Raw genomic sequence first — 27,204 nt, forward strand, 5'->3', positions numbered from 1 at the left:
CACAGAAAAATGTTCAATGCACACAGTAATTAGGCTTTTAACTTTCTGTTCAATGACAGTGAAATATTTCTATTGGTTCACTTGCAGAAGTATTTATTTTTAAATTACCTGTAATGATTAAGCACAGAAAAATATAAAGATTGTAAAAGGCAACCTAACAAAATTCAATTTATTCCATAATAATACTTAAGTATTAATGCTTTCATTTTGTGTGGCACTCGAAGGCCTGGAAACTCCCATTACTCAATATCTTGCAGATGCTTTTAGAAGAGAAAATTAAGAGATCCAAACTCTAATTTGGAGTCAAACATAAGGGAAAACAACTTAATGAGTTCCTAAAAATGTAATGTTCTTTTATAAAACAAGAAATCCTTCTGCAACCTAAAAATCTGTTTTCTCTCAAATATTTTTCTCCAGTGCTGTTTGGTTACCTCCTAAAGCCATTATTTCCAGCAGAGCCACCGAAACCCTCAGCTGTGTGGGCGGTCTCAGTAAATTTAGCAGCCAGGCCCCATTTTGACATGTTAAGAATAGGCGTCCATAAATCTTCTCCAGCGTCTCCTGAGGAGATTAAATCTTTCTTTTCAAGAATTTGCTAAGTTTCAAGAAATGCTGTAATATATAACAAATGACTTGTAGATAAGGCTGAAGAAAGAGTAGAAGATAATGAAATCTCTTTGTTCAGAATGAAAACAGTGGGGGAAACTCCTAAAGTTCTACTTCAGCTACACAGGGCCCAGGCCAAATTAAACCAATGTCTGCAGTAAGCAGCACTTGGACACATGAACAGAGGCATGTGGGAACCTCTGAAGAATTCCCTCTATCATTAAAAGGAGTTTTTGTTTTAAGGGTCAATCTCTTTAGAACAAAGATGCCATAAACAAGCTTTTAATTAGGAAACCTTTCAGTAGTCGGAATGTCATTGTTCTTTCTTACATATAGTCAGGGAGTAGACGACAGAACTCTTTACTTTGTCTCCCAAGTCTACTTCCAATATATTTTCTCACCTTCCTCTGAATAGGAAGGGCTCATTGTATTGATGATACATGGAGGAGGCTTTATCTACTCTACGTGTCTCAGTCAATTTGCGCTGCTACAGTGCCATAAACCGGGTGGCTTATAAAAAACAGATAATTATTTTCCACAGTGCTGGAGGCTGGGCGCCTGAGGTCAGTGTGCCAGCATGAACAGGTTCTGACAAGAGCCCTCTTTCAGGTTGCAGACTGCTTGTTTATCCGCATGTGGTGGAAAGAGGAAAGAGAACTCTTTGGGGTCTCTTTTATAAGGACACTAATCCCATCCATGAGGGCTCCATCCTCATAACCTAATCACCTGCCAAATGTTCCACCTCCTCAGCCCACTGCATTTTGAACAGGAAGAAGCAAACATATGAGAAAAGAGAAATAATGCCATTAAAAAGCAAATTCAACTTCCCCGTCAGATCATTCTGATTTGCAAAGTTGATATTTATCACTTGCTCCTCTCCCCTGTATCTTACCTTTTCTAAAATAAGTAAAGGTACCCTTATGATTTCAGAAACTTCACTTACATTCTATTTGATGGGACAGGTGGAGAAAAAAATATTTTAGGAAAGAGGGAATGCTCCAGCAGGTACATACTGGCCCTACCTACCATGCAAAAGTGTCTCTACTAGATGGATCGTTACTCATTGGATATATATATATATATAGTATAGCTCCATATATACTGAAAGACTCCAGAACAACATTGTTATCCTTCTCTTAATGAGTATCTATCTTCTGATCTACATTAAAAGGTAGTCTTGCTATTTTAGACCATTCTGTTACCAGCATGTCTATTTAACTACAATCTATTATCATTAGTCTTTGCTAAAAGTCCCCCTAAGTGTGGTTATGTTGTGACCCTCAGCATCTGCAGTTTAAGACTATTTTCTCAGAATATCACTTTGGACAATAACCTCTCCAGCAACCTCCAACCCCTTATTCTAAGCCTGACTCATAAAAAAAGGACTTGCAGCCAAGACCAGTTTGGCTCAATGGATAGAGAGTCAGCCTGTGGACTGAGTGGTCCCAGGTTCGATTCCGGTCAAGGGCATGTACGTTGGTTGCGGGCACATCCCCAGTAGGGGGTGTGCAGGAGGCAGCTGATCGATGTTTCTCTCTCATCGATGTTTCTAACTCTCTATCTCTCTCCCTTCCTCTCTGTAAAAACTCAATAAAATATATTTAAAAAAAAAAAAGGACTTGCAACTTGATGAATTCATTCTTGAAAAAATGCATTTTCACCTAAAGGGGAGGGATATATATATCTCAGTTCCATTAGCCTCTGAGCTTTCTATCTATCTGTACATCCCTAGTGCAACTAATGTGTGTTTAATACATATCCATTGAATAAGTAACTGAATAACTGAGTTAGTAAGTGGATGAGTAGTTTCTTAAGTCTGGCTATCAACTAAATCCCATCCAGAAATTTTTAGAGAAGAAATCTTAGAGATTATCTCATCTAATCCTGTTATTTACTATATAAGCTTGGGCCTCGGAAAGTAAAATGACTTATCCAAATCCAAAATCTAGTAAGAAGCAGGACAGAAAATCAAAGTAAGATGTTCTAACTTTAAATCCAGTCCTGTTTCCACTATAACATCCAGATAACTCATGGTAAAAGTGCAGCATCTTGCAGGTATATGTGTTTTTAAATAGGTACCACTGTAAACTGAAAGTCAGATTGGATTTAAAGAAACAAAGTTAGAATAGTAAATAGGCTGTTCTTGAGGTTAAGGTTTGGGCCAGATTCTGCCTGATTATCATGTTAGCCTTGTCAATGGCCAGAACAATATCTGCACTTATGCAGAAAGGGAGAGCTCTTCACTGCCCTCTCACTCTACTCATAATCTCCACTGTTCAGTCCCCAGACTAGGGACACTTGACTCATGGGAATATTTCCTGGGTATGTCATGGTGAAAAGTACTTCTATTTATGGCCAACCTTGGCCAAGCTATGGAACTCCAGAGTGAATTTTAGGGGAGGGGTTTGACTTCTTATAGCTCTTGCTCTACACAGCGAAGTGGTCTCTGCTGCCTGTGCCTAAGTGGTGAGAATGAATGCATGGAGACCAGAGAACCACTCTAGCAACAACCTCTAACGTGTCCTGGATCCACCCTCACAGTGGAGCAGTATCTCATATTTGCACCTGCCCCCTCTTCCTTCAATTAAATGTCTCCTCTGGCCTTATTACATTTAATCTGTTGAAGACTCTTCAATTTAGGTTATATGCTGGTGACTCACAATTATCTATTTTAGGATTAGACCTCATTCTTGAGCTCTAGATCCATATGTAATATATCCTAGTAGACTTATCTAACTAAACATTTCATAGACATCTCAAGTTCAATCAGTCCAAAATGGAATACTTTTTATAACCCACTCCTAAGCCAGAAATCTGGGCTTCATCATAGAATCCTCCTTTATCTTATCAACCACATCCAGTTTGTCACTAAATCTCATTGACTCCATCTCTAAGAATTTCTCTAATTTCCTGTCATCTTCCTGCTTCACCTTGATCATCTGCTGTTTGTTTTGGTACAATGTCCTTCCAGCTGACATCCTTGCGTATAGTATTGCTTCCTTCCAACCCACCCTCCACACTGCAATAAAAGTGACCTTTCTAAAGTGTAAATCTGTTCCAGACACTCTGGTTTCCATGGTGCTTCATCATTGATGGGATAGAACCAAGCCCTTTGGCCGGGCAATTAGACCCTTCCATGCATTTCCATCCAGGCAGAATCTTTCATCTCACCACTCTTTTGGGACCTTCCATAAGAAACCCTCTGGCAGCATAATGTACCATTCTCCCTGGAACAAACTACATCATGGTCCGTTCCTCAGGACTCTTCATGCTGGTTCATTTCTATCAATTTATGAACAGACTTCCCACTGCCTCTTCAACTTTGTTTCAAAAATGTTTCTTTCCTGTGACCTTTTTGGAAGTAATCATGCTGTTTTGGTTTGAAATCACCAAATCTACTCCTAACAGCAACAGGCAACAAGATACTTAACCATCTGATATGTAAAGAGGAAGGATTATGCCCTCTTCAACTTTGTCTTTACTTGGCTTAAGTATCACTTTCTTTGTTGTTTTTCCTGATTCCTTTTGTAGTTTTCCCACGAACTGTACATAATTCTTGGTTTTAGGACGTGTTATTCTGTGTTACATTTCTTACTATTAGTATCATTCATCTTCCCTCCTCCCCTGCAATTGACTAGTAGAATGCCCAGTACATATTAGTATTTGAATAAATAATTATGTAATAACTAGAGGCCCAGTGCATGAAATTTGCACATAGGAAGGGTACCTAAGCCTCGCCAGCGATTAGGGCCAATTGGGGCCTCCTGCCTGCTGGCCGGGGCCTTCCTTTGTTCCACATGGCCCCCTGGTGGTCAGCACACATCAGAGCGAGTGGTTGAACTTCTGGTCAGTTGAACTCCCGAGGGGACAATTTGCATATTAGTCTTTTATTATATAGGATGGATGGTTTGGGATTAACTTGTCACCATACCAAGCAATATGTACTGGACTACAAGGAATTTCTGAAATAGCGATCTAATAAAAAAAAAAAAAAATGGAGTTGTCACTATAGTAAAAGGAAGAAGAAATATTTTGATCCTGGCAAAATTTTGTTCATGAAGAAAGTTCTTAGAGGCCAGAGACTGTCAAAGAAATCCATTTCTCTTACCATTTTTTACCTAGAAATCTTATACCAAGGCCAAGATTAATTAACTGTTTAACACACATATTTGTCAACCATGGCTAAGTACCTGCTGTGCTTCTGCTGCTCTGCTTTGAAGCTGCTGAGTCCCTTCCCTGTGAGGCCACACATCATGCTGGGGCAAGAGGGCACTCATCAGGTCCAGTCCATGATGCTTAGTTCCAGAGGACATTACCTGAGATTAACTAGAATTATAAATAGGACAAATGGCATGACACCTAGGGGCTGGGAGCCTAAAGAGGAGTTAGGCAATCAGTTTAAGCTTGAGTTCAGAATCCTCAAAAAGTGTTTGAGCAGATTTGGTTTGAGAAATTGGTTTCAGTGGGCAGGCTCTTTCATCTCTGAGTGGTTTTCTCAGAGTATGAGTATTGGAATGAGTAAGATAAAAGCGATCTGGTGAAAAGTAACTCTAGTTCTGAAAAATTTATCTGATCAGTTATTGACCTATTCTCCCCTTACTTTCAACCAACCCAAAATGGGTTAGCTGAATGATTGTTTTTTTTCAGTTTGATTAAATTTTCTTGCGCAACATGGAGAAATAATTTTTATCAAATGTTTCAGGGAAGGAAAAAATGTTTCTTTCCTGTGACCTTTTTGGAAGTAATCATGCTGTTTTGGTTTGAAATCACCAAATCTACTCCTAACAGCAACAGGCAACAAGATACTTAACCATCTGATATGTAAAGAGGAAGAATTACTTTGCATCCTAAATCAACCTTTTTGTCTTCACCAAACTCCAGGAGGGTATAAATAGATCAGCTTAACTGTTTTGTTTACAATAACCACAATGTTATGGGCGAATGGAACATTAAAATTTTATTTTAGAGATTATATCTCATTTTTATTTAAGAATACAAGAGCAAAAGCAAAAACAAAACAAAACAAACAAACAAACAAAAAAAACTTATCTAAAATGCCCAGGTTACTACTGGCTTTATAATATCCTCTATTGTTATATCAGCTCTAAATTAAGAAAACTGAAAAATAAAATTACATTTTTCTATACTGCCTATGAAGGGTTCTATAATTCCTCCAGAAAGCAAAGACTTAAGATCTTAGCTGCCAATGTAGATAAAATAATATGGGTATATATCTCAGTTCTTAATACTATGAGTTGCTGGGATATTCTTTGCTCTTATATTCACCTTGGGAAATTGGGGTCTGATTTAAAAAAACACACAGACATTTCTCAAAGAATTTCATTAGGTTCACAACTTAAAAAATATTTTCTTTATTATTTATTTATTTATATTCTTTATTGATTAAGGTATTACATGTGTTTCCTTTCCCCCCCTCCATTGACCTCTCCCTGGCCACTCCCACCCCCCAGCACATGTCCTCACCCACTCCTAGTGTCGGTGTCCATTGGTTGTGCTTATATGCATGCATACAAATGCTTTGGTTGATCTCTTAACCCCCACCCCCCCTGCTTTCCCTCTGAGGTTTGATGGTTTGTCAGATGCTTCTCTGTCTCAGGATCTATTTTTGTTCATCAGTTTATATTATTCATTATATTCCACAAATGAGTGAGATCATGTGATATTTATCTTTCTCCGACTGGCTTATTTCACTTAGCATAATGCTCTCCATGTCCATCCATGCTGTTGCGAATGGTAAGAGTTCCTTCCTTTATACAGCAGCATAGTATTCCATTGTGTAGATGTGACACAGTTTTTTAATCCACTCATCTGCTGATGGGCACTTAGGCTGTTTCTGAATCTTAGCTATTATAAATTGTGCTGCTATGAACATAGGGATGCATATGTTCTTTCTGATTGCTGTTTCTGGTTTCTTGGGATATATTCCTAGAAGTGGGATCACTGGGTCAAATGGGAGTTCGGTTTTTAATTTTTTGAGGAAACTCCATACTCTTTTCCACAGTGGCTGTACCAGTCTGCATTCCCACCAGCAGTGCAAGAGGTTCCTTTTTCTCCACATCCTTACCAGCACTTGTCATTTATTGATTTGTTGATGATAGCCATTCTGACAGGTGTGAGATGATACATCATTGTCATTTGATTTGCATCTCTCTAATGATTAGTGACTTTGAGCATGTTTTCATGTGTTTCTTGGTCTTTTGTATGTCCTCTTTCGAAAAGTGTCTATTTATATCCTTTGCCAATTTTTTGAATGGATTTTTTTTATCTTCTTTTTATTAAGTTGTATCAGTTCCCTGGAAATTTTGGAGATTAAACTCTTATTGGAGATAACATTGGCAATTATGTTCTCCCATGCAGTGTTCCTTTCCACCCCCACCCCTCCACCACCCAGCTCTCCTCCACCCAGTTCCCATCCCACTCCAGGCCTCCCCCCACCCCCACTGACCTAGTCCATAGGTGTAAGCTCTTTGTCCAATCTCTTCCCCCACCCCCCCACAACCCGTTCCTCCCAAGAATTGTCAGTCTGCTCTCTTTCCATGCCCCTGATTCTATTACATTCATCAGTCTATTCTGTTCATCAGGTTTTTTATTCATTTGATTTTTAGGTTCACTTGTTGATAGATATGTATTCATTGTCACTTTGTTGTTCATAATTTTTTATCTTTACCTTTCTCTTCTTCTTCTTCTTAAAGAATACCTTTCAGCATTTCATATAATGCAAGTTTGGTGGTGATGAACTCCTTTAGCTTTTTCTTGTCTGTGAAGCTCTTTATCTGACCTTCAATTCTAAACGATAGCTTTGCTAGGCAGAGTAATCTTGGTTGTAGGTTCTTGCTATTCATCACTTTGAATATTTCTTGCCACTCTCTTCTGGCCTGCATAGTTTCTGTTGAGAAATCAGCTGACAGTCGTATGGGTACTCCCTTGTAGGTAATTAACTTTTTTTCTTCCTGCTTTTAAGACTCTCTATTTGTCTTTTGCCCTTGGCATTTTAATTATGATGTGTCTTGGTGTGGTCCTCTTTGGATTCCTCTTGTTTGGGGTTCTCTGTGCTTCCTGGACTTGTAAATCTATTTCTTACACCAGGTAGGGGAAGTTTTCTGTCATTATTTCTTCAAATAGGTTTTTAATAACTTGCTTTCTCTCTTCTTCTGGCACCCCCATAATTCGGATGTTGGTACGCTTGAAGTTTTCCCAGAGGGTCCTTACACTATCTTTATATTTTTGGATTCTTTTTTATTTTTGCTTTTCCAGTTGGATGTTTTTTGTTTCTTTGTATTTGAAATCTTTGACTTGATTCTTGGGATCCTTTAGTCTTCTGTTGAATCTTTGTATATTATTCTTTATTTAAGTCAGTGTATGCTTAATTTCTGGTTGGTCCTTTTTCATATCCTTGAGGGTCTCACTAAATTTCTCAGAGGTTTCTAGAAGATTCTTGAGTAACCTTATAACCGTGGAGAGGTCAATGGAGGGGGAGGGGGAAGGAAACACGTAATACCTTAATCAATAAAGAAAAAAAATTGAACTTAATAAAGAATAAAAAACTGAACTCTATATCCAGTCTTTTGCTTTCATCCATTTTTTTCATTCGTTACATGTTTCTTTGTCTCTGCATTTTGGCTGCTTCCCTGTGTTTGTTTCTGTGTACTGGGTAGCTGCTAAGTCTCCTTGAGTTGATAGCGTGGCCTTGTGTGGTAGGTATCCTATAGGGTCCAGTGGCTCAGCCTCCCTAGTCACCTGAGGTGGATGCTCTTGGTGCACCCCTTTGTGGGCTGTTTGCACAGTCTTGTTGTAGTTAACCCTTGGTTGCTGTCACTGGGAGGAATTGACCTCCAGGCCAATTGGCTGTGATGAGCAGCTCCGTCTACGCTGGAAGACCTGTTGCGAAGGAGCCATCCTATGGGGCAAGAATTACTTCAGTGGGGCTTTGGTGCTCACTGAGTCTGCCCCTTGAGTGTGTCTCTTATGGATGTGAAGAGTTGTAATCCAGTATGGTCTCACTCTGACCACTGGGTACACTGGCTCTTGGATCTCCAAGGAGGTACAAGGTCAGCCACTGTCTGGGCTTCCCAGCAGGAGCTACAGAGACATCTGCAGATTCCTCCTCTTTGTATGGGGTTTGGAAGTGCCCAGACGAGGCCCAGCTGTGAAGCAAGGCAGGCTGCTGCTGCCAGGCCTTGGGCCTTCTTTTGGAAGCTCTGGGGCTCTCTTGAGGTTTTAGGCAGAGATAGGACAGGCCATTCATATGCAAAAGCTGATACACACAGCTTGGGTGGGGTTGTAAATTGGGAGGGGTCTCTGAGAATCACCAGGGCAGAGCAAACAGCAATGGCTTGCCAGTCAGCCCTGCACCGGAGAGGTCCCCAGGTCTCTGTGTCCTGCGCCCCTGTGCTGGAACAGTGATCGCTGCGAGCATCTCTGAGAGAAAGCCGCCCTTGAGTCCTGATGCCAGACAGTCCAGTTTCTCCAACTATGTGTCTGGGTCCCACAGACTCTCGCCCAGAACTGGAGTTCAGAGCAAGCGGGAGCTTGTATCTCCCTCCTGATTAAAAGAGCAGTACATCCAGGTGCCAGCACTTTCCGCGCCTCTGCACCTCTTACCACTCTCAATGAGCTTTCTTCACCTCTCTAGTTGTGGAACTTCCACTCAGCCAGCTTTCCTGTGGTTCTGGGTGGTAGTTGTTCAGCCTTTGAGTTGTAATTTTGACATGGTTGTGAGAGGTGGCAAGTATAGGTGTTTACCTATGCCGCCATCTTGGTTCTCCTTTGTTGATGTTTTCCTTTGTTGATGTTTTCTTTTGCTGTGCAGAAGCTTTTTATTTTGATGTAGTCCTATTTGTTTATTTTCTCCTTAGTTTCTATTGTCTTAGGAGCTGTAGCAGTAAAGATATTGCTACGACATATGTTTGAGATATTGCTGCCTGTGGATTCCTCTAAGATTTTTATGGTTTCCCATCTTATGTTTAAGTCCTTTATCCATGTTGAATTTATTTTTGAGTATGGTATAAGTTGGTAGTCTAGTTTCATTTTTTTTTCATGTATCTGACCAATTTTCCCAGCACCATTTATTAAAGAGACTGTCTTGACTCCAATGTATGCTATCGCCTCCTTTGTCAAATATTAATTGAGCATAATGGCTTGGATTGATTTCTGGGTTCTCTGTTCTGTTCCACTGGTCTATATGTCTGTTCTTGTGCCATTACCAGCTAGATTTAAGGACAGTGGCTTTGTCCTATAGCTTGATATATGCTATTGAGATCCTTCCTACTTTGCTCTGTTTCAGGATTGCTGCAGGTATTTTTTTTTTTATTCCAAATAAATTTTTGGAGAGTTTGTTCTAGGTTTGTGAAATATGCTGTTGGTGTCTTAATTGGAATTGCATTGAATCTATAGATTGCTTTGGGTAGTATGGACATTTTAATGATGTTGATTCTATCAATCCATGAACACGGGATATTCTTCTATTTGCTTATGTCTTTCTCTCTCTCTCTCTCTCTCTCTCTCTCTCTCTCTCTCTCTCTCCCTCTCTTTTTTGTTCAATGTCCTATAGTTTTCTGAATACAAATCTTTTACCTCCTTAGTTAACTTTACTCCTAGGTATCTTACTTTTTTTGTTGCAATGGTAAATGAAATTTTCTTTTAATTTCTCTTTCTGTAACTTCACTATTGGTGTATTAAAAAGCCATAGATTTCTGAGTGTTAATTTTGAATCCTGCTACATTGAAAAATTCATTTATTATGTCTAGTTGGTTTTTTTTTTTTATGGATTCTTTAGGGTTTTCTATGTACAATATCATGTCATCTGCGAATAATGATAGCTTTACTTCTTCTTTTCTAATTTGGATGCCTTTTATTTATTTTTCTTGTCTAATCCCTATGGCTAGCACTTCCAGTACTATGTTGAATAGGAGTGGTGAGAGTGGGTATCCCTGACTTGTTCCTGTTCTTAGGAGAAATGGTTTTAGTTTTTGCCCATTGAGTATGATGTTGGCTGTAGGTTTGTCTAATAAGGCTTTTATTATATTGAGGTCTGACTTCTCTATTTCCACTTTGCTGAGGGTTTTTATCAGGAAAGGGTGCTGGATTTTTGTCAAATGCTTTTTCTGTATCAATTGATATGACTATGTAATTTCTATCTCTCCATTTGTTTATGTGATGTATCACATTTATTGATTTGAGGATATTGTACCATCCTTGCATCCCTAGAATAAATCCCACTAGGTCATGGTGTGTGATCTTTCTAATGTAATGCTGGATCTAATTTGCTAGAATTTTGTTGAGGATTTTAGCATCTATGTTCATCAGAAATATTGTCTTGTAATTCTCTTTCTTTGTAGTGTTTTTATCTGGTTTTAGGATTAGCATAATGCTGGCTTCATAGAAAGGGCTTGGAAGTGTGCCTTCCTATTGAATTTTTTGAATAGTCTGAGGAGGATAGGTTTTAGTTCTTCTTTGAATATTTGATAAAACTCCCCTGTGAAGCTGTTTGGCCCAGGGCTTTTGTTTGCTGGAAGTTTTTAGATGACTACTTCAATTTCCTCCATAGTTATTGGCCTATTCAGATTATTTTATTCTTCTTCACTGAGTTTTAGAAGGTTGTTTTTTCTAGGATAATGTCTATTTCTTCTAGGTTGACCAGATTGTTGGAATAACGTTGTTCATAGCATTTTTCACAATCTTTTGTTTGTCCATGGTGTTTGTTGTTATTTTGCCTCTTTCATTTCTGATTTTGTGTATTTGGGTCCTCTCTATTTGCTTCTTAAAACTGGCTAGAGGTTCATCAATCTTGTTTATCCTATCAATGAACCAGCTCTTGGTTTTATTGATCTTTTGTATTGTTTTATTTATTTATTTATTTATTGATTTATTTATTTATTGGTCTCTATGTCATTTATTTCTACTCTGATCTTTATATTTTCTTCATTCTGCTAACTCTGGGCTTTTCTTGTTGCTCTCTTTCTAATTCTTTAAGTTGTAAAGTTAGATAATTTATTACCAGTTTTTCTTGTTTTTTGAGGTAGGCCTGTAATGCTATGAATTTCCCTCTAGACTGATTTCACTGTGTCCCATAGATTTTGGATTGTTGTGTTTTCATTGTTATTTGTGTCCAGGCTGCTTTTTATTTATTCTTTGATCTCTTTGGTAACCCAATCATTGTATTAATAGCATGCTATGTAGCCTCCAAGTGTTTGATTTTTTTAATTGTTTTTATTGTAGTTTATTTCTAATATTATGTCATTGTGATCTGAGAAGATGCTTGATATGATTTCACCTTTTTGAATTTGGAGAGACTTTGCTTGTGACTCAGTATGTGGTCTATCTTTGAAAATGTCCCATGTGCACTTGAGAAGCATGTATATTCCAAAGCTTTGGGCTGAAGTGTTCTGAAGATGTCCATTAAGTCCATCTGATCTAGTGAGCCATTTAGGATTGCTGTTTCTTTCTTGAGTTTTTGTCTAGAGAATTTATCCAGTGATGTCAATGGGTTGTTAAAGCCCCCTACTATGATTGTATTGCTGTCTGTCTCTCCCTTAATATCTTCCAGAAGTTTTTTGTTGTTGTTGTTGTTTTTTTTTTAATGTATTTGGTTGCTCTTGCATTGGGTGCATACATGTTTACCAGAGTTATATCCTCTTGTGTATCGATCCCTTTAGTATTATGCAGTGGCCTTCCTTATCTCTTGTTATGGCCTTCATTTTGAGGTATATTTTGTCAGATATAAGTATCACTACTCCAGCTTTTTTTTCATTTCTATTTGCCAGAAAGATATTTTTCCATCCCGTCACTTTCAGTCTGTGTGAGTTCCTTGTTCTGAGGTGGGCCTCTTATAGACAGCATATATATGGATCATTTTTTCTTATCAAGTCAGCCACTGGATGTCTTTTTCTTTTTTAGGGGAAAAGCACTTTTAATTGAAAAATAAAACTATATATCTCGAATAACACTCTGTTGAACAAAATAAATGGTAATTTGTTGAAAAAAATTGCTTCCCTAGGTGATATTGTGAAATTTCAGTATGAGTTTCAATACAATTTCCCTCCTTTATCCTGACTCAGTTATAAGTATATTAAAAATAAGGTTTTCAGGAATTTAAACTGAAAATCTGTAAAGCCTATCCTTATTTCTAATCCATTGACAAGAGGGGAGATGATAAACAAACATTTCCATACTGACGAGTTCCCAGATAATAGCAAATACAGTCAATATTTTCTTTATGAAAAAGCTTATATAAAAGACACACAAGACTATTAGTGATATTGAACTAATCCACAAAATGTCAAAACACAATTTCATCAAGATGATCTCTACTACAATTTTCCTTTCAAGCTCTCACATCCCAAAATAGTTTAACTTGACATACTGGGAAGTATTAAATTTTAAAGGAAGTACTAACGTTATTGCTTTAAGTTGGAAAAAAAATCTATGGTCAAGTCTCTTATTAAAGAGTTAAACAAGTATTCTTACAATTATACTCATGTAACTGCAGAAAAATGTTCAAGCGCGTAGTAAGCATCACTCTTTTGAATGACAAAGGCATTAGTTCATTAAGATGCATGGCTTTTGGTGACTGTTACTACCCATAAAACCATTACTGTTTGACTGAGAAAGGTTTTTTACAAAACCCCACTTCCAAAATTAACATTTTTATTAAACCAAGGTAAAAAAAAATGTTCACTATAGAAAAGTCAACAAGGGTTTTAACAAAACCAAAATATCCATTTTTAATACCATCCTATCTAATAAAAGGGTAATATGCAAATTGACCATCACTCCAACACACAATATGGGTGGCAGCCATATTGTCTCCACATGGGGGCAGCCATCTTTGACTGCCCCCATGTGGAGACAATATGGCTGCCACAAGATGGCCAGCAAGGGAGGGCAGTTGTGGGGGATCAGGCCAGCAGGGGAGGGCACTTAGGGGTGACCAGGCCAGCAGGGGAGGGCAGTTAGGAGTGACCGGGCTGGCAGGGGAAGGCAGTTAGGGGTGACCAGGCCAGCACAGGAGGGCAGTTAGGAGTGACCGGGCTGGCAGGGGAGGGCAGTTAGGGGCAACTGGGCCTGCAGGGGAGCAGTTAGGCATCAATCAGGCTGGCAGGGGAGTGGTTAGGGGGTGATCAGGCTGGTAGGCAAAAGCAGTTAGGGGCAATCAGGCAGGCAGGCACAGGTAGTGGTTGGGAGCCAGCAGTCCTGGATTGTGAGAGGGATTCCAGATTGGAGATGGTGCAGGCTGGGCTGAGGGACACATCCCTTCCCTCCCCCCCCCCCCCATGCACGAATTTCATGCACTGGGCCTCTAGTATATGTATATATTAGCAACTACTTCTGAAATTTTATGTTCTTTTAAAGAAAGCATAAACAATGTATTTTAGTATGGATTGTCAGCTAATCCACTCTTCATCATTTACTCTGTGATTTGGGCCTTCTAGTACAAGTTATTTTATTGATTCTCATTAATGAATACTCAAACCCATTTTGCCTAAAAAGCAATGAAACAGAGTGGCTGGAAAATGTGTCACCACTTCAGTCATGCATTATCATTGAGAACAAAGAGCACCATATACACAGGTAATTGAGTGTGTGTATAAACTCAATTTTTAAGGTGTAACAGCAGCCAACTAGACCACTTAGCATTTCTCTGTTACCTTTTAAAAATATGGTGATATACAAAATGTTAATCAAATCAAGCAAACACTTAAATCCCATATTGCTTATCTATTTTTAAAATCTGAATAGAAATCCTGTATAGAACCTGCATGCATGTGTGTGTATTATACATATACATCTCTAGCTTTGCTTGAATTTCTCAACTGAGATGAAGCCAAACTTCTCATTTAAATATATTTGTAGAGCATACAACTGAATCACCAACTGAAAGTTTCTAATAAAAGTTTCACCTTAGCTAATGAGAATCACTGGCTATTGAAAAATTCTGAAGCCAAAGATCTGTAAATTCAACTTAATATACTTTAGGCTTATAAATTAGTCAACCGAACAAACAAGATTTGAAATTAGGAACTGCCCGCCAAAGAAATAAAATTTCCTCTTGATAGTTCCTTTAGTAGAAAAAAAAAGGAAATATCCTTACATTGAGCTTTTACTTTTGAAACAGTTAAAATTATTAAAGAAATCTCACTAGTCTTCAAAAATACTAAATGTTATATAAATACCATGTTCTTAGAGTTGAATTCTTCAGCTGGAATCTGTATTAATTTTTTTTTTCCTTTGGATTGTTTCATTAGCACTTCAAGTCTCCATTCTGCAACCCTGATAACTGGCTCAGATTTGTTAAGTTCATATCAACCACATCTTTCTGCATTTTCTACTGTGTTACCTGTGTTCAATAACATCCCTAGGAGAAACCACACCAAATTTCAAAAGCAACATAAGGAAAAATTCAAGAATGTGTAATATAAAAATGATAAAATACAACAAGAATTCCCTTTTCCCTATTACATTAGTGAAATATAATCCTTTCAATGCTTTTAAAGATAATGCCCTAACATTCATTTTTAACTTTTCAAGAGAATGGAATTTTTAGATGGCCCACCTTTATTTTTCAATTTAAAAATGAAAACTATAGACTGAATTACTTATATTAATATACACATCAAGCTATTGAAATGGTGACTGCATGTAGTTTTCTCCTTAAAGATGGCAATTGCAGGTACAAAGATACTCAGATGTCTATAGCCTTCAGATGTTTACTTGAAAAGATTCTTCAACAGCAGTTTGATATTGGGTTTCCTCATCGAGCTGAAGATTCACAAATTCTCCATAATCAAACTGATGTCTTTGATTTAGATGACTAATGAAATTTCTAGTAATCTGGCTAAGATCTCCCCAAGGAAGAGACACACAAATAGGACATGTCACAGGAACTATTTGAAGTAGGTGATTACTGGATGTCTTTTGATTGGAGCATTTAATCTATTTACCTTTGAGGTTATTATTGATAGGTACTTGTTTGTAGCCTTGTGGGTGTGTGTGTGTGTGTGTGTGTGTGTGTGTGTGTGTGCCTGTGTTCCTTCTTCCCTTTCTATTTCTTCTCTTTACAATAGTCCCTTTAGCATTTCTTGCATTGCTGGCTTGGTAGTGATAAACTCCCTTAGCCTTTTTTTTTTCCCTAAGTTCCTGATTTCCCCTTCAATTTTGAATGATAGCCTTGCTGGATAGACTATTTGTAGATTCAGTCCTTTGCTTTGCATCAGTTTGTATACTTCCTTTCTTTCCTTTCTGGCCTGATGTGTTTCTGTTGAGAAATCATTTGGTAATCTAATGGAAGATCCCTTGTTGGTAACATTCTGCCTCTCTCTTGCAACCTTTAAGATTCTTTTTTTGTCATTAACATTTGCCATTGGAGTTATGATGCGTCTTGGTGTGGGGCTTGGCAGAGCGTCAGGCATTAGCGGGGCCCTGGGCTGAAGCAGTGGGCCAGCAGGCGGGGAGTGTGTTCAGGAACTTATGGGAGCAGGCAGCTGGGGAGGCTGGAGTCCCCTTGTCTGTGGGTCTGTAGCTGAGGTAGCAGGTCTTTGGCCTGAGTGGCTGTCAGGTTCAGGGTTGTGTCTGAGGCCAGTCTGGGTGGTGGTGAGGCTGGGCTCCTAGTCACAGCAGCTCTCTGCTTCAAGATGGTGTGGTTTCTGTGTCAGAACCAGCCACCCCGGGAGGGATTGCAGTGGTAGCTGGGGCTCCCTGTCTAGGAGAGCCTGGTCTGCCAGCCCCCGAAAGTCCTGCAGGATCTAACTGTCCGTCACTCACACACACACACCACACACTCCCCTTTCGCTGCCTCAGTCACACTCTCTTCCTCACTGCCGTCCCACCGGCCGCCATCTTCTCCACCTTTAAAAAATATTTCCAAGGGAATTTTCAGTACAACCTTTTGATATAAGACACAATTTCAAATCCATTCTCTGCCCATGCAGTGAAAGTATGTCACCAACATTTCATCCTGAACTGGAAAGATCATTTTAAATCTAATCCATTCCTTGTCATTAAAATACTTGTATGAAGCCCTCTTTCTTTCTCCTCATCTACTAAATGAGATCATCTTCACCTACTTAAGATATCTCGGTAAAGTTTTAATGACTTTTAGAGAATTCAAATGTAGGAAATACATTTTTAATAGATGATGCTCTGAGTGTGATTTTAGTATTTTACCTAAAGATGCAAAATGATATTTAATTTTAGATCTGAGTTTCCTCAAAATATATTCATTTCTCAAAATAACATTTGCTGTCTAGAGTGGTGATTTAATCCCTCTACCCTCTAAACTATGTAATATTTGTTGTCTTCAGAATTAAATGAATTTTATAAATGATAATCAGTAATATCTCCTCAAGACAGATATATAGGGCATATTTTCTAAATCAGGCCCTGTATTAGATAAGGAAGTTATAACAATTAATGAGGAAGAAGAAGAGCAGATTAGCAGAGAAATGATGAGTATAGAATGGGGTAAGTACAAGAATTATATGGACAGATGGATGCATTGTCCTAGAGGAAAGAAAAGGCTAAACAATATTATTGCAAATTTCAGATGAAGAATGATTCTTTTGTTTAGCATTTGCTGCAATTCTATCTTCAACAGCATGGTGATTAAAAGAGTTAATTTCTCTCATGAGGGGAAATATTTTCCTCCCAGGAAGAGTTAACCTGACTTCCCATATGAACATAATTTCTAGGAATAAATCTCAAGGAAACGTCCTCACTAATGGGCATTTCTTCCTCAAATAAACACAGCTGTCGAGTGTCTATAGTCTTTCGGTTTGTGCTCATCTTTTCCCAACCCAATTACACAAAAGGCACTGTAGCACTGGCACCAGAATATGACTTTCAGTTCCATCTGTGTTCTCATCTACCTTTCTGCTACTGAGCTTCAAAGAGAGGTCTAATTTAAGACCTACGGTGTGTTGAAACCTGTAGTTCCAGATAAGGATTCTCCCTCTTACATAATGCATTTTAAAATGAGAGCAAAGAACCCACATCAAGTGTTGGATTGCCACTGTTTAGCTCTGAGCATCCTTGACACCTTAAATTGAAGAAGGAGCAGAGGGTTTGGGAGCTACAGTAATTAGTGCTGGTGGCAGTAAGGCTTGTGGCAGTGTTGATGAAAAGAAACCATAATTTCTGTTAAACTCCTTAGGGTCTCCTTTCTGCAAGGAAGACTTACTGTGTTTCTTTTTAAAGCTTGGATCAAATAACTTAAGCAGGCACTGTGACAATAGCATTTTCAGGAAAGAAACCTATGATATGACTCACTCACCCACTGAAATGACACTCCATACACCTACTTGTTCCTTGTCTTTACTTTCTGAGTTCTCTGAGTCAAAGCATTTGAAAATCTGTCTGTATGTCAAATCTTCATGAAAATTCAATTGCAGACATCTTTCCTGTTCATCCATGTCCATTTCACCTTTTTCAGCATAGGCAGAGTTACTAATAATTTAGTCATTATTCATTAATAAGTTCTACAAGTAACAGAAAACTCATTTTTCTCTCCAAGTTAACACAGGTAATTTGACTTGCTTCACTGCTCTATCACTCCAGTCCCTAAAGGCGAAGAGGAAACTCATTTACCCTCAGAATTTTATGAATCCTTCAGTTCATCCCAACTCTCCTCTCTGACAGTATCTGCCACTGAAGAGACAAACTTGTAGACCAAGGTCAACAACAGGTGATTTTGTAAAAGCTGCAAAATCATCTGATTTCATCTGCCTTTGAGATTAGTGGGAAACTTCTAAATGAAATGGAGGTAAATTACTTTTAAAGAATTAAATTTGGTACTCATGTCATATCCAAATACCACTGCAAATCCATAATAATAAAAGGGTAATATGCTAATTAGACTGGACATCTTCCAGATGTCATTTCTGACCTCCTTCCTGAGGAAGCCAGGGTGGAGGGAAGCCAGCCCAGGTCCCGGGTACCTGCGGGCAGCCCGAGGGAAGCCAGCTCGGGTCCCTGGTGCCTGCTGGTGGCCGGAGGAGGGAAGCCCGGGTCCTGGGTGCCAGAGGGAAACTGGTGCAAGCAGCTGGGGGAAGGAAGGCCTACTCTTGCATGAATTTTCGTGCATCGGGCCTCTAGTAATAAATATACTGCCTCCCACATAGTAGGTTTATTGAATGTGTGCTTGAACAAATTGTAGAGCTGATGTCTGAGATTATCTGGTTGTACCTTATTTGATTCAAAAAATGTGTATTGAACATCTGTGTGGCAGGCATAGATGCAATGTGCTGTGCACCGTGACCTTGAATCCATCATCCTGCCTTCAGACTGAAATAGTTTGGTCATTTTAGATAGATGGAAATTTGTATTACAGACATACTTCATCTTGCAAGATATGTCTGATTCTTTAAAAAGTATGAAAATGTCATTTTATTTTGTAATTCTAGACACATTTTAAATCAGACATAAAACAGCTACTTAAAATTATCCTATAAATAGTTAAATAAACAGCCCCATTTACCTATGAGGAGACTGAGGAGCAAATATGTGTCTTATACAAGGTCAAAAGGGCAGTTACAAGATAATTACTATTATCCTCTCCTCTCAGTATTGGGTGATTCTGATGGCCTAAAATGGGATTATACCTTTCCATAAACCTCTGGGCATTCTTTCCTAGAAAAGCATTCTAAATTTTTACCATTATTATTAGGAGGTTTTTCCTTTTTATTATTTGATTCTGAACACATTTCCCTGTGTCTTTCAGCAGAGGTGAAAACTAATAGGAAACCATAATTTATTGAATGAAAACAGTTCATTTATTTGAGGACAATTAACTAACCCCTTTTTAGTATTCTGTTTTTTCCAGTTAATTTATCTCAATTACTTTGCTTCTTTATGAGATAACTTGTTGATATATTTCTGACCCAGAGTGAATGCTTATTAAATGAGATTAATATATCAGCATTATTTCTCTTTACCAAATAATTCCAATGTATTGTATTCATGAATATCAACAAAGAAGGAGAGAAATTGGACATTCATTGAGTGTTGGTTATATGTCAGCAAAGTTTTAGTATGTCATCATATCCTCACAGTATCACCGTGACAATTGCTTTTGAAAGCTTTAACTTCTAAAACATGAGAACAATGGGGTCTAACAAGGTTCAACAGATTGCCTAATGTCACACAGTTCATGAAATATGGGGACAAGTAATTTAAAAATAAATGTTAAAAAAAGATTTAACCCAACTCTGACAATAACAAAGCCTATTCTCTTTCTAACACAAGCCTCTGACTTACAGGAAAATGAGCAAAACAGATCTTTTCTGGAGATGAGATTTGGAGTCTGGAAGGTTAAATGACATATAGCAAAGGCCACTCTAAAGCCCTGGGGAGCTAGGTGCTATTCCTGTGTTCTGGACTGCAGGTCTGCCTGGGGTGTGTCCTTAAAGCCCTCCATTGGGAACCATGCTTTTCCATCTGTGTGTGAGAGCTTCGCATTCAGGAAAGGATCCAGATTGACATCTGGCAATTTAAAGTTCCCCTAGAGTTATATAGGATGGGAATCTGGCTTATATTTTCTTTTCTCTACGTAGTAGCTCATAATAACTCGTCTGCCACTGGCTGCTAAAGTGGTTGGCAGACCTGGTGAGTGCAGGAAGTCAGAGTGACAGAGCTTGCTTTGGGCAGTCACTAGCTTTTCTCTGCCCGGTTCCCCCATCTGTAAAATGGAAAAGAGAATACAGAGAAGCTGTGAGGCAGAGCCCACCCATGATGAAAACAGAGTATTTTGGATATAGAAAAGGGAGTGGAAAAGTTTGAAATAATTTCAGTGTGGAATCATTTGGTATAAATGCAATTAAAATTATTGCTATTTGACAATCCTGGTGCAGCAAACCTTCAATATAATATTGGTGGTTATATGTAGCTAGAATTTTAGGAACTGCTGAAGCAATAATGGCCCTGTGGAAATTTTGAAGGACAACAGTAGAAATATGTAAAACAAAAACTGTGGATTAAGTAATCTACTTCCCAAACTTTCAGTGGATATCTTGAGGTCATATTTTACGTTTTCTTCATGTTTTGCAAGTCCTGTGATACCTACTTCAGGGCTTCTTTGAATCAAGGGGCCTCAGTTAAGAGTCACTAATCATGATATGGCTCAAGGCCAAGAGACACTAAAATAAAAGGAGAATGGCTAACGGCTTTGATTTTCCTGTGTTACTGGACATACTTCCTAAGTGCCAACTTATTAAGAGGTTCCATATTTCTACTTTGCAATTTCTCTGGGCTCTCTAAATATGCAGTCAGTTGTACAGGTATATGGCTCTGGCATATGCCAAGTACAGCTTCACTTTACTCTTAAACTCATCAGAGAGTAACCATCTCAGCCCTGAGTGGAGTCCTGTTTTACAACTTTGTCTCTCCCATCCATGTGAGGAATGAGACTCACTGTTGGCAAGATGTGGTTTGTGTGCTATGCCTGTACTTTGGACCCTCTATTTTTTAAAGAGAAGTCATATAAATGAGTGTAAAAAGTGAAGGCTATTTAAGAAACCCTGCCATTTCCCAGAAAGGTGTTATGCAGAACCTTGCTACTAATAGTGGCCAGGGGCAATCACCAGTATAGCTATCAGCTAGGAGCTATAGACAGTCCACCCCCTGCTCCCACTCCCAGACCTGCAAAATTTGTATGCACCAGAAGAGTGAGAAGCACTAATCAAGGACCTGGGTTTTAGGATGATTAGTAGAGGTTAAGATTACAGTTGTACCCTTGCAGTTAGCCATTGCTATTGGGTCCCATCATTAGTATTGGGGCATAGTTTCATATGGAAAAATTGTCTACTCTCACTGTCCAGAAAATTGTGAGGAGCCAGAAAACCAATGAGGCATAAAGAATTAATCTTCCCTCCAATGCAGTTATGAAGACCCCCTCTACTCTTCCTGCTTCCACTTTGATATTTGAAGGGTTCTCCATTCATACCTGATGCTATTCACTCTAGAGCAGTGGTTCTCAACCTTTCTAATGCCATGACCCTTTAATACAGTTCCTCATGTTGTGGTGACCCCCAACCGTAAAGTTATTTTCGTTGCTATTTCATAACTGTAATTTTGCTACTGTTATGAATCGTAATGTAAATATCTGTGTTTTTCCGATGGTCTTAGGCGACCCTGCTAGTGGTTCTCAACCTGTGGGTCACTGCTGTAGAGCCTAAGACCATCGGAAAACACAGATATTTACATTACGATTCATTAACAGTAGAAAAATTACAGTTATGAAGTAACAACAAAAATAATTTTATGCTTGGGTGTCACCACAACATGAGGAACTGTATTAAAGGGTCGCGGCATTAAGAAGGTTGAGAACCACTGCTCTAGAGGAAGCTAAAGTGTCTCTGTAGCCTCCAAATACACTCTTCTGTCTCACCTGCATCAAATTGACAACTGAAGAGCTCAGACTAGTTTTTGTTCATTTGTTTGTTTTTGTTTTTCTTTTAATAAGTAACCCTGAGTCCTTTAGATTTGTCATAAGACGGGGGAGTATGAGGCAGTGAAGCTCCCTAACTAGCTTTACTTTGGCTCCTGGATGCCCAGGCAGATGTCACAAATGACACGACATCTCTGCTCAGGGCCTCAGTGTGGAAATTACTCAGCAGAGCAGACATGGGCCTTTCTATTTTACTGCCAGTTATGAGCTTGTGAGTAGCACACCACAATGCCCTGATTAGTGGATGCTTTCACTCCCTCCGCATAATCACAGGGACTGGAGCAGAATGATAGAAGAGCTTCTATGATAGAGTTGGTGGTGTGGGACCTCCTTCTCTCTTCTCCTTCTTTGTTGTGCTTTTCTTAATGCAGAAAACCTTTGAAGTGTGCCTTTTTTTTTGGTTTTGACTGACTCACCTGTGCCATCAGAAGCTCTACATTTCCAATACAGTTCCCTCATTACTGTCCTGGCTGCAGCTTGAAAGCACCCGTGGGAGGGTTTCTATGTTAGTGCACAGATGTTGGGTTGTACCATCCCCTGATGCCTACTAGGAAATGTTGATTCTCCTATTGTATTGCAATAAATAATCACCTTAATTTTTATTAGAGGTTTATCTTCAGACCTTGCCTAACTTTTCTGAAAAGCCTAAGGGAATTTGCCAGTTGATTAAGAGTACAGTTAGCATTGCTAAGGGATTTCTTTTGGGGAGCTCATCCAAGACTTCAACTCTGTCCTGCTCTTTTTTTTTTTTTTTTTTTTTTTTTTGTATACAGGCAAAGGCGGATGAGTGAGCAAGAGAGGATGTCTGGGCTGGAGCTCATGGGGCTCAGGTGTGTATGACTCATTTTCTTTGGATCCCAGTGATGTAGAGCTCTGACTCTCACCTTCCTTGACTTACTGAAGGGCATAGAAGAAAAACAAATGGCAAATGGCTGCATTCAGATTCTGATAAGAAAGCACAGATGCTGTTTGGCAATGGAAAATATACCCAGTCTGTGTAAGTAGGTATTTAGATACTCTTAAGTAGTGTTGGATTATTTTCTTTATGATAATGAGCATCTACGTAATCTTAGCCTACAAAGAGCCCAAATGTAATCCTTCAATATGTAAATCATCCTAAAAGCAAAAACAGTACTTGAGTTGTTTACAATGATGAAGACTTACTTTAAACCAGAGAAGAAAATTGCTTTCATCTTGAATTGTTAACAGTGATCAATTGGTAGTGGTGCTCAGAGGCCTGTGTTGAGAAGAATATTGAAGCTACCTCAGGGCTCAATGGAAAAAGAAAACCATGATAAATTACCTCCCAGGCAATGGCAGCATTTGTGCTACATGCTTTCTCTACACCATTCATACATATTCTAACTGTAATTTATTACTTTTTGGAAGGAAAAGAAAATCTCCAATTGCTAAGAGAGAGCTGCTCTGATCAACTTGAAGTTGCTCTCTTATTTCAAGATACAGGGTTTACTGGAAAAACCAAAGCAGCTTGCGTGGGTAAACGTTACCAGACTGTCCTAACTATACTACACAATTTGAACAGATTAGGGCATACCTAGTATTTAGAATACTATGCACTTTTCGTTTTTATTCTGTCCTCTTTATTTCTCTGGATTTGGTGTTAGACTAAAATCCAGGCTAAAACTGCATGACCATGGCCAGTCCCTCTGAGCGTCACTTTCTTCCTTTGAAGCCTGATGTAAAGAACACGTCAAACAAGATATATCAGTAAAGTCACAGCAGGAGTCACTGGACATGAAAGTCTCAAAGGGCTTGTGAGATAGGAAAGGGGAAAAACAGGATGGAGTATGAGCATAACATAGATACTGAGTGAATCCTTAGTCTCCTTATGAAGCTAAAACACTTAAACATCAAAATATATGGAAAGTCAAACAATTTTAGTTGCATAATGGGTGTTAAATATTTGAATAGAATATGGGCATTTATGTGTGGGCTAGGTCTAATTAATGATGGGAAGAGATGCTTTCTAACATTTGTGAGTAATTATGTGACTCTCTGGAATGACAGAGGTTTCGATATGCTATGTCTTTTTTTTTTTTTTTTTTTATGTGTAATGACAAAGCCTCTCCTCTGGTTTATAACGGATAGACATGCAAATGTATCTATATTCTTGTACATGGCTGAATGAGTTGACATTAACTGTCAGTAAAATTTATTGTGAAAGGTCATCTGCAAAGGAGACAACTAAGAAAGCTAAAGCTATGGATTTGGTTAAGTTTACTCACAGATGATACAAGAGTATCGGTGGGGAACTATCAGTTTCCAATTCTACATGTAAGGAACTTGAAAGTGGCCACTTTGTTCTAACAGCAAATAACATGTTGAACAGACTGAAATATTAACTCTTTAGATTCATAAGAGAGGTAAAGACACAGGTCCCAATAGCGGAGATACAGACAGGTGAGTACAGGGAGTCAAGCCTTATAGTGCAGAGACTCAGAGCAGAAACTGTAGCAGCAGCCAGCACCCGACTAGGAAAGCCTGAATTGTCACTGATGAATTTCTGGAGGCTCAGTGTGGACAAGTCTGAGACTTAAAAACTCCAAAGGGACCCATTCATAGGGGCGTATCCACACTTATGTGAGTTTCACTTCTAGGACCTCAACCACGTTCTCATAGTAAGTATCAGAGAGAAAGACCCTCTATGCTTCTAGCAGAGGGAGGAGAAAAAGGAATCATTTAACAGCTAGAGGCCCAGTGCATGAAATTCATGCAAGAGTAGGCCTTCCTTCCCCCAGCGGCTGGCACCAGCTTCCCTCTGGCACCTAGGACCTGAGCTTCCCTCACAGCCCCAGCTTCGACCAGAAGGTTGTCCAGAAGGATGTCTGGTCTAATTAGTATATTACACTTTTATTATTATAGAAGACTAGAGGCACGTTGCAGGAAGATTCCTGCAAGAATAGGGCTTCCTGCGGCCGTCTTTGCCACCCCGCCTGCTTCTCTCCCATCTCACTGCCTGCTCCCCTCCCTTCTCCACCACCCCGCTTGCTTCTCCACCGCCCCACTTGCTTCTCCGCAACTTCGCTCCCTTCTGCAGTGCTTGGCTTCCTTCTACACTGTCTTCAGTCTTCGCTCTGCACCTGGATATGCAAATTAACTTCCATCTTGATTGTGTTAATTTGCATACTCGCTCCTGATTGGCTGGTGGACGTGGCTTGTGGGTGTAGCGGAGGTACAGTCAATTTGCATGTTTCTCTTTTATTAGATAGGGTAGACCAGAGCATTCGGTTCTTCTTAACAAGGCCTGCTCTTAGCAGAAACTGGTTAGCCAGATCCTAACCTGCTGGGATTTCATCAAACCCTAACTAACCTGGAGTAAGGGAAATACCTACCCCCAGTCCAGTGAAGCCATCCTGCCCCACATTAGAGGGGGGCTGAGAAATATTTGTAATGTTCACAGTTGAGAAGCATAGTTTCACCAAAAGCAATGGTGGGAAGGATTGCTGTCACCTTTAATGGTGTATCAACATAGTGCCACCATATTGTATTACTAAAATACAATAGTAATTATAGTCTTCAGTGTTATAAATTTAAAGTAAAAAAGAAAGTCAGTTTCACTTAGGAATGACATTTAGTAATTTTATTAAATCTCAACCTATGAATACACATTTGTTGAATATTTTAGTCATGAAATAAGAAATACGAAAAAGTACCTTTGCTGCATACTAAAGTTCAATGGTCCTTTCAAGGAAAAGCACAGATGAAGGTTTTAAGTTGCAAGCTAAACTAGCCATCATTTTCATGGAATACTTTTAGTTTTTACACTTGAAAGAATGACTGACAAACTATGGGTACCACACTTGTGTATCTGGCACTCATTTTTTCTTAAATAAGGTAAGTAAATTTGTAGCTTCAAGGAAAACAAATTTCAGTATTTATTGTGAGCTATAAAGTTCAAGTTTTTATATGATAGTTATAATTATAGAAAAATTTTATCCACTATCATGAACTTGGTAACTTTCCAATATGTTAAGACTTTACTTTTCTAATGAGACAAGTGGTGAAATTAATAAATGTGATACAATTCTTTGATGTTCTGGATAAAATGTATGAATATTTATAAGATCTATATAAGTAAAAAAATAGAATCTACAAATGACAAAGGCCTGCCATTACAAAATCATGCATGGCTAAAAGATCCACATGAAGTACAAGATGGACTAATGGATTTGAAGGTAACAGAGTATAAAAAAGCTTATTGATATTGTTTCAGATTCCAAATTACAACTAAGCTTTAAGAAATTATCACTTGTTGAGTTTCAGTGTAGCATCAAAGAGCACTATCTGTAAATATATGAAAAAGTTATTGAAATACTCATCTCCATTTACATATTTGTTTCAGGATATATTTTCTTCCTATGCTTCAACTAAAACAATGTATTTTATCAAACTTATTGCATAGGTAAACATGTGAATTTAAAGGTCTTCTATTAAGCCAGAAACTAATGTAAACAAAAATGCAAAACAATGTTCTCACTATTTTTGAAAAATATATTTTAATTAATTACTTAAACTCACTAGTTAAATATAACCTATAACAATTTAATATTGTTATTTTAAATGAATAAATAAATATCTTTTAAAAGCCAGTATTCATTTCTGATACAATAGTGATAGATAATAACTAGCATGAATCAAGGTTCTTTGGTGTTCTCAATGATTTTTTTAAATAAAAAGAATTTTGAAATAAAAAAACTTGAGAAATGTTGGGTTATACTATAGGTTAGTGTTTCTCAAAATGTATTATTCATCAAAATTCTTCATAAATGTCTAGATTTCTTTTTAAACACTTAATTTCCCCAACTAAGATCTACTGGATTAGAAATACTAGGTGAAGCCAGTAAATCTGAATTTTGAATAAACTCTGCTAGATAAATCTTATGCATAATGAAGTATGACAACTTATAACAAGATAACATACTCTCCAAGATATACAAAGTAATTTAACAATAATCCCAGCTCATTGTGAATACTCTTCTCTCAATCACTATAGTCTGTAACTCCACTTATTTCCTCTAGGAAAATAGTAAATGTATCTCATCACTGGAATGTTAAAAGCTAGATTCATCTTTCCTCCTCCACTCAATGTACACTCTCAGTACACTTCTGTTTGTGTCCCT

The sequence above is a fragment of the Eptesicus fuscus genome, chromosome 5 (assembly GCF_027574615.1).
Source record: "Eptesicus fuscus isolate TK198812 chromosome 5, DD_ASM_mEF_20220401, whole genome shotgun sequence".
Taxonomy (NCBI): Eukaryota; Metazoa; Chordata; class Mammalia; order Chiroptera; family Vespertilionidae; genus Eptesicus; species Eptesicus fuscus.